Source organism: Formica exsecta, unplaced genomic scaffold, assembly GCF_003651465.1.
Source record: "Formica exsecta isolate Colony F162 unplaced genomic scaffold, ASM365146v1 scaffold503, whole genome shotgun sequence".
NCBI classification, from domain to species: domain Eukaryota; kingdom Metazoa; phylum Arthropoda; class Insecta; order Hymenoptera; family Formicidae; genus Formica; species Formica exsecta.
This window is the reverse complement of record NW_021852274.1, coordinates 69,823-78,148: the sequence shown is the minus strand read 5'-3', so window position 1 is coordinate 78,148 and position 8,326 is coordinate 69,823. Positions and strand designations below refer to the sequence as shown.

At 32.8% G+C, this 8,326-nt stretch overlaps 1 pseudogene; it reads left to right on the top strand.

Moving 5' to 3' along the window:
- The first annotated feature begins 5,794 nt into the window (after positions 1–5,794).
- On the top strand, positions 5,795–8,326 carry LOC115241684 (annotated as a pseudogene).

Genomic DNA, 8,326 nt, shown 5'->3' with positions numbered 1-8,326 from the left:
AAAAATAAAATGCATTTTAATTTTCTCGAGAGAATCTATAATATTTCTATAAATGCAAGATTGATTTTATGACAAATACTATTTCAAATTACAAATCCTCACAAACTGAATTGCTTCTAAGTACTTGGCTAGTTAACTATTGATTTCATATTTAGTTTTTATTTTTTATTTTTAGGGGAAAATTTTTTATAAGTTATCTTTAAGATATGTACTTGGCGTATTCTTTTTACCTTTTTGAGGTTTTTTAAGTGGAATATCACTGTCTTTTTGTAATTATTCTTAATTTATATTAGTATATTAGTATATTAAGGAAATTAATATCTGCATTTGTACTGTTATGTCCAGACTCGAGGAAGGATGAGTCAGCGGAAGGGCGCAACTTATGATCCCATGATCCCGAAGTTAAACGTCTCGAAGCGTTAGAATCGGGTCGAACGAACTTGACGGTCCGAAAATCAGGTAAGCGACCGTTAGGGTCGCTATTACTCTGGTTTTCAGAAGTTCGCTCGGCGGTCCCTTTTTGGTAAGAGAATTTAATCTCTATTACGCGGGATGGGACCAGGTGCGATCTTTTGACTGGAGAATGAGAGGGGTTAATAAAGATTGGATTTAAATTAGAATATAAATTTATTCATAATAAATTAAACTACTTTGGTATACATTATATCAATAGTTATTTTAATATGCGTATGGGTGTGTGTATGTGTGTGTGGTTGTTCGCGGTTCTTACAATTGTACGGAGTCATCGAGACATAATGAAAAAAAAAGAACAAGATTCTAATAAGGATTTTAATTTTTTTTCTAAAGAAGAAGCAATATCATTTATACGTGATTTTACTGTTTTGTCACTTAAAGGAATACTAGCAGCTTCATCAAGAGTTAACGAATTTCCAAACGACTCTACTGCTGCGATGAGGCATTTCTTTATAAATTTTCCTTCACGAAACGGCATGGAATTTTTCGCGATAAGATTTGAAATTACATACGACGCTGTAAGAGCTTTTATCGAAGATGTAGCATTATCGACAGAACTCGAACTACAACTTTCTTGATAAACTAATTTCAATCCCTCAATTAAATTAAATTTCTCCTCGTCCACATATTTCGAATATTCATTTATGTGTTTAGTTTTATAATGTCTATAAAGAATGTATTTTTTTATAAGAGTGGGTTGATAACCACACAAAAGACAGGTGATTTTATTACAAATAGACGCGAAAAATATTTCTTCCCATACCTTATCAAAAGCTTGCACGTATCTTTGGTCCTTATCCATTTTTCAGATAATCCAGGAATAGTAAACCGTACGACTAACACACAATACACTATCACTATTACGCAAATAGCGTAACAAACACTTTTTACTTTAATAATGTCGATCTCCAAAACTTTGCAATCTCACACAAGAGTTTAAATGCGCTCGTCTCACTATTAAATAACCGTTGAGCGTTAAGAAACAGCAATAAGAGAACAGCAAGAAGAGAGAAAACAAACGACAATCGTTCGTCGTTTAATTAAAGCAGCGAGGTTTAAAGATCCCTGTCATTCATTGCGTTATTCATCAAGAAGCGTTATGTGGGAAAGTTGTGAAACTATGCACAGCAATGCAAACCGTCACAAAAATTATTAACATAATTAAAGGCGGTCAAAAATTTCTTTCTCATCGAAAGTTTTTACTCTTTCTCGAAGAGCATAACGCAACTTATACAGATGTGCCTCTGCATTGTGAAGTTCGGTGGCTCAGTGCAGGAAAATGTTTGGAAAAGTTCTTTGCAATAAGAAAAGAGATCTTTCTTTTCTTGCAAGAACAATTTTCTGCAAAATATGATGTGTTACGTCCAGACTCGAGGAAGGATGAGTCAGTGGAAGGGCGCAACCACTATCTTTATGATCCCGAAGTTAAACGTCTCGAAGCGTTAGAATCGGGTCGAACGAACTTGACGCTCCGAAAATCAGGTAAACGACCGTTAGGGTCGCTATTACTCTGTTTTTCAGAAGTTCGCTCGGCGGTCCCTTTTTGGTAAGAGAATTTAATCTCTATTACGCGGGATGGGACCAGGTGCGATCTTTTGACTGGAGAATGAGAGGGGTTAATAAAAATTGGATTTAAATTAGAATATAAATTTATTCATAATAAATTAAACTACTTTGGTATACATTATATTAATAGTTATTTTAATATGGGTATGGGTGTGTGTATGTGTGTGTGGTTGTTCGCGGTTCTTACAATTGTACGGAGGACATCAGTCAGAATAATGAGGCAAGATTCTAGTATTAATATTGAATTTGTGACTGGTTATTACAAAATATCTGTTAAAAAGAGAAAATAAATCAATTTGTGTGAGTGAGAGTGTGTGTTTTAATTCGCGGGTGTTACATTAATACGGAGGACATCAGTCAGAGTGGCGAGGCAAATGTTTTATCGTTAACATTAGGGTTCTGACTGGTTAATACAATATAAAAGTATATTTAATTATAGGATAAGAAAAATAAAATCAAAATCAATATATATAAATCAATAAATGTGTATGTTAAGAATGGTCGAAAGTATAAAATTAGTCGCTCGCATATGTGTTGGATTAAGATTAAATCTTTTAAGACTTATTGCCGAAATGGATTAATGATTTTGAAAGAATGAAACATTCTGCGGTTATGAATTGTAGTTATGAATTGGAAAGGAAAAATTATTCAATTAGACTTACTTTTTTAATAGTGATTCAGAAGTGTTGGGGTGACGAATTTGTGCAGTGTTTCGCTCTGTGTCTCATGTCAGTAGCCCGATGTTCGACTTGTGGTTGCTCTGGAGATGATGCCAAGTGAGGACATTGGTTGCACAAGTAACTAACTCGCGAATTACGGTGCAAAAGCACAGAATAAGACTGCGTTAGACTGAAGACTGGAGAATAAGTGTGAGGTTGTGAAATGTAAAAAAAATGTATCTCTTGAATGTCTTACGAGTTCTCTTTTTATAATCCTCTTGTGGGGGTGTATTCTAATTTTAAGAGTGGGGATCTTCCAAAAACCTCAACGAATTGAAATTATGCAAAAGTAGGGATTCTTCAAGATTTTAACGAATTAGAATCGTGCCAGTGTTTTGAAAAGCTCTCGAGATAAGCTACAAGAATATGCAATAAAAAGTAGGCAATTCCATTTAAAAAATTCAATTTGACCTTGATCTGACCTTGGCAACGCCATCCACGGTCAAACAGCTATTACCGTTGATTGTGTCTTTTTAAGCCTTACAACTTTTGTCTGAAATATTTTTCTCTAAAATGCAATGTTTACGAGATATTTGAGTGTATCCAGACTTTCGACACACCCTGTATATATATATTTTTTTTTACCTGTTCTTTTAAATTTTCTTGTAATAACATAAACTTTTCTTACAATAACAATAATTCTTCTTGTATTAACATAAATTTTCTCCTTGTTTCCGAATAGTTCTCCTTGTTCTTCTAATTGGCTGTTGGTTGAAATACCATGTTTGTCTGCAGAATAATAAGCTGGATAGTTTATCACTAAATGTAGCATAGTTGCCATGCGAATTTGCACGTAAACCAAGATCACTTATTTTAGTGAAACTATGGAAGGCTACAGAATTTCGAAATTTGCTACTATACATTGGCCCTATAGTTTTCAAATCTTTTCTTCAAAAGAATTTATATGACCATTTTTTAGTGCTACATGTGGCAATTAGGATATTATGTTCCTCAAAGTTACAAGACTTTATTGATTATGCTCACGATCTTCTTCAACATTTTGTATCATCATTCAAGTTATTATATGGTGTACATAATGTTTCACATAATATACATGGACTTATTCATATAGTACAAGATGTAAAAAAGTTTGGAACATTAGATTATTTTAGTTCTTTTAAATATAAAAATTACTTACAAACGTTATAAAAATTATTAAAAACACCAGATAAACCATTAGAACAAATTATTCGCAGATACATTGAATATGAACAAAATAAGCTCAACAAAGTTGTAACGCGGTCACCTCGCTCGACGCTTGGATCGGCTTGTCGGTGTCCGGGTTCGAGAGGAGGGGAGACTCAAGCTTACGAGAACACAGATTGAAACGAAAAGATAGTTTATTTAAAGAAAGATAGATAGATACAGCGTGCAGGGCCGGGTAATGTCATGCATTGAGCGGTGTCGCGGGTATCAGGGTGCGGGGCGCAAAGCGGAGACGCAAAGCGATTGGCGCAAAGCGGCGAGAAGCGCAAGATAGGTGCGGCGTGCAGTCGTCAACGGTTTTATTTACACGCGACTACGGCGCGGTTAGAACTAGCGCACTTATTATTAACAAGTCTTATTACTAGCAGGCTTAGTACTATGGCGTGGTTATAACTAGCGGACTTATTACGAACAGGTCTTATTACTAGCAGGCTTAAGACTAGCAGGCTTATTACTACAGCGGATATAACTAGCGGACTTATCTCTATCATGCGGCGAATATCTACAGCGCGGTATGTACATGCACTTATGAGCTAATGTCAGATTAGGTGGCTAAGTATTGCGGGCAGGACCGAGTGTCACGTCGGGGCCTGCCTTGGCAACGGAAACCGGCGAAACCTGGTGGAGCTGAGCGAAACCTCAGCCCGGACAGGTACTAGGAGCCGGCGAAACCCGACAGGGCTAAGCGAAACCTTAGCCCGAGGAGTGGTGACAGGAGTCGGCGAAACCCGACAGGGGTGAGCGAAACCTCAGCCCGAAGGTAGAGAGAGCCGGCGAAACCCGGCAGAGCCAAGCGAAACTTTGGCCCCGAAAGGTATTAGGTACTGGTCAGGTCGGTGTCAAAAGTCGGGTCGCAGGATGGGATCTGGTCCAGTGATGCCAGAATTGAAACGCGAGCAACACGACTCCGTAATGGTGGGGATACACACACAAGCGTAAACCGTGTACATGTAATGCGGAGAGCGCTCAAGGATGAGTCAGTGGAAGGGCGCAACCACTATCTTTATGATCCCGAAGTCAAACGTCTCGAAGCGTTAGAATCGGGTCGAATGAACTTGACGGTCCGAAAATCAGGTAAACGACCGTTAGGGTCGCTATTACTCTGGTTTTCAGAAGTTCGCTCGGCGGTCCCTTTTTGGTAAGAGAATTTAATCTCTATTACGCGGGATGGGACCAGGTGCGATCTTTTGACGAGAGGGGTAGAGGGGTTAATAAAGATTGGATTTAAATTAGAATATAAATTTATTCATAATAAATTAAGCTACTTTGGTATACATTATATATTTTAATATTTTAATATGCGTATGTGTGTGTGTGTTTGTGTGTGTGTGTGTGTGTGTGTTTGGTTGTTCGCGGTTCTTACAATCGTACGGAGGACATCAGTCAGAATAATGAGGCAAGATTCTATTATTAATATTGAATTTCTGACTGGTTATTACAAAATATCTGTTAGAAAAAGAAAATAAAACAATTTGTGTGAGTGAGAGTGCGTGTTTTAGTTCGCGGGTGTTACATTAATATGGAGGACATCAGTCAGAGTGGCGAGGCAAATGTTTTATCGTTAACATTAGGGTTCTGACTGGTTAATACAATATAAAAGTATATTTAATTATAGGATAAGAAAAATAAAATCAAAATCAATATATATAAATCAATAAATGTGTATGTTAAGAATGGTCGAAATTATAAAATTAGTCGCTCGCATATGTGTTAGATTAATATTAAACTTTCTAAAACTTATTGCCGAAATGGATTAAAATAATTATAATAAGGATATTATATTTTTAAAAATATATTAACAGACTTTCTTAAATATTTTATATATTTAATATATTTGGAGATCTTTTGTAGCAATACTTGATACAAATGTACAAATTATATCTGATGACGAATCTCCTGACAAATGTTACAAAATTAAAAACGATAATAGTTCATGTAAGTGCCAAATTTAATTAATGAATCTGTTTTAATAATTTTGTTTTATTAATTTTATATTTCAGTAATTTTATTTTATATTTTTAGCAAGCTCTAATTTTCAACGTTATGTAATAAGAAAACTGACAGATATAGGATTCAAAATATCTTTATTAGAAGAACAAGGAAGACTTTTGAACAATAGATTTGATATCATGTTACAGAAACTTGATAAATGTTTTTTGCATGAGGAAATTTTGGAAAAAGAAATGACAGAACAATGTTTAATGGATAACTTCCCAATTGATAATATTGAAGACCTGGAAAAATTAGAAAAATCGTGAATTGATAATACTATTAATCGCAAAGAATTGGTAAGTGTATTCTAAAAAATTTGATTAAATATAGAATTATATCCCTGATAGTCAAATCTATGGAAACAGATTTTGTCAAGTGTCTGATACAAATTTAGTTAGCAAAATGTTAATAGAAATGTAACAGAATCTGATAACAAAATACGGCAGATTAGCCGCAGAAATCGAGCACACACGATCTGCCGCGAATCTCAAATTATTTCAACAAACTGTTGTTAGAAAACGAGTTTAATGTGGACATAGATGGCACCGAATCTGTTGCCAAGTTTTGACTGAATTTTTGCCAATCTACCGGCAAACATTTTACTTATTGGGATCTTTCTTACATATTTTCATTTTTATAGATTAAGCAGCTATCACGTACTGGGGGAAATAATGTTAAAGGAACCACTTTTAATCTTTTACGAATACTAATGTCGGATAAGTTAGCTGCTACATTTAGTTATGTTGGAGGAAAAAAGAAACGAATATTTTATGATTTACAGCTACGAAAAATTGTATTTAGTGAGTAAATAATTAAGTATTTGAATATACACGATATAAACAATATTTATTCATAAATAAAATTTATTTTATTTTTTAGGCGTTATACGAATTCGGTTTGCGGAAGCAACAGATCATTGTATTTCCGAACCAATTAAATCTTGGTTACGACATGCGAATGAACGTTATGTAAAAAAAACAAGTAAGTTTTTACAAATTTTCTAAGTAAATGCACGATATTTATTAAATAAGTTATTAATTAATTTTTTTTAAATTATTTTTTATAGGACGGATGACACAAATGTATAAATTATTATATATGTTTCATATGATGAATATTGAAAGAGAGAAGTGATATATTAACATTCCAGAGTAGGCATATCAAGCTTATTAATATCATACAATCAAAACCAAAATGGACTAAACGAATTTGTGCGAGTTGAGACATTTTATGCGTGCAGATCAACAGATTGTTCCTTGTAAAACGAAACAAATCACAAAAATATTTACTGTTATTTTTTCTATTATTTTACGTGCAAGAAAGATTTTTATATCTTTTTGTACTAAATATCAGTTTTTTGCTAAATTTGTAGTCATCTCATAATTTATTGTTTTTTTCTGTGATTAGAATGTGATTAAGTTAGAATTATCGGAATTATCTAATAGAAAAACAAAATTTGAATGTTTACGTCGATATGTAATGAGAATTGTATTGTAGAAGCTGTATATGAAGAACATAACGAAGCTGCTCCTAGTTGAGAGATAATATTTAATGTTGAATACTTGTATTTCAGAGAGGTAATTGCTAGTATTGTAAAGTTTATTTTATATATCACTTACAAAAATGAAATTATCCATAATTACATTTTTTTAAATGTATTTTTATAAAAGTCAAGTGCAATTTCATTGTTTTCTAAAAATATTAATGAATCTTTATATTATAAGATATTTTCTATCAGTTAAAATATGATTGGATAGAATAATTCCTATAAATTTGTTTTAATTTTCATTTGTTTAATTTTCATAAGTTTATTTGCATAAAACAAAAAAACTTACTTCTTTTTTTATTTCAAATGCAAACAAATTTGCTTAAATGTTCTTATAGTTACAAGTTTACTCAGGTTGCTTTCTAGTTAGCGACAAATTGATACAAAAGTCATTTTGCCTTTGTTACTTTGATTGTATATGAAACAAAAATAGAAATACCTACTTCGATACTTACGTCGATTTGTGTCATTATCTGGAAAGTAATCTTAATTTGTTTGCAATTACTAGTCTGTTTATTCTTACGAGAGTTAAGTACAATTTTATTTTTTATAAATTATGTCACGATAGTGTTCATATATTTTATATATTAGTTTAATTAGATTAATTAGTAACTAATTAAATATATTAGTAACTAATAGTAACTAAAATATATTAGTAACTAATCAAATTAATTAGAGAAGTTCCTCTTAATTTGTCTTACTTTTTATTTAAAATTCATATTTTAAAATTTGCATAAGTTTTTAAATACAAAGTAAAAGGATAACGTACATTTATTTTTTTCTCTATTTTGTGAATATAAATTTAGTGTAAATGTTGAAAGCG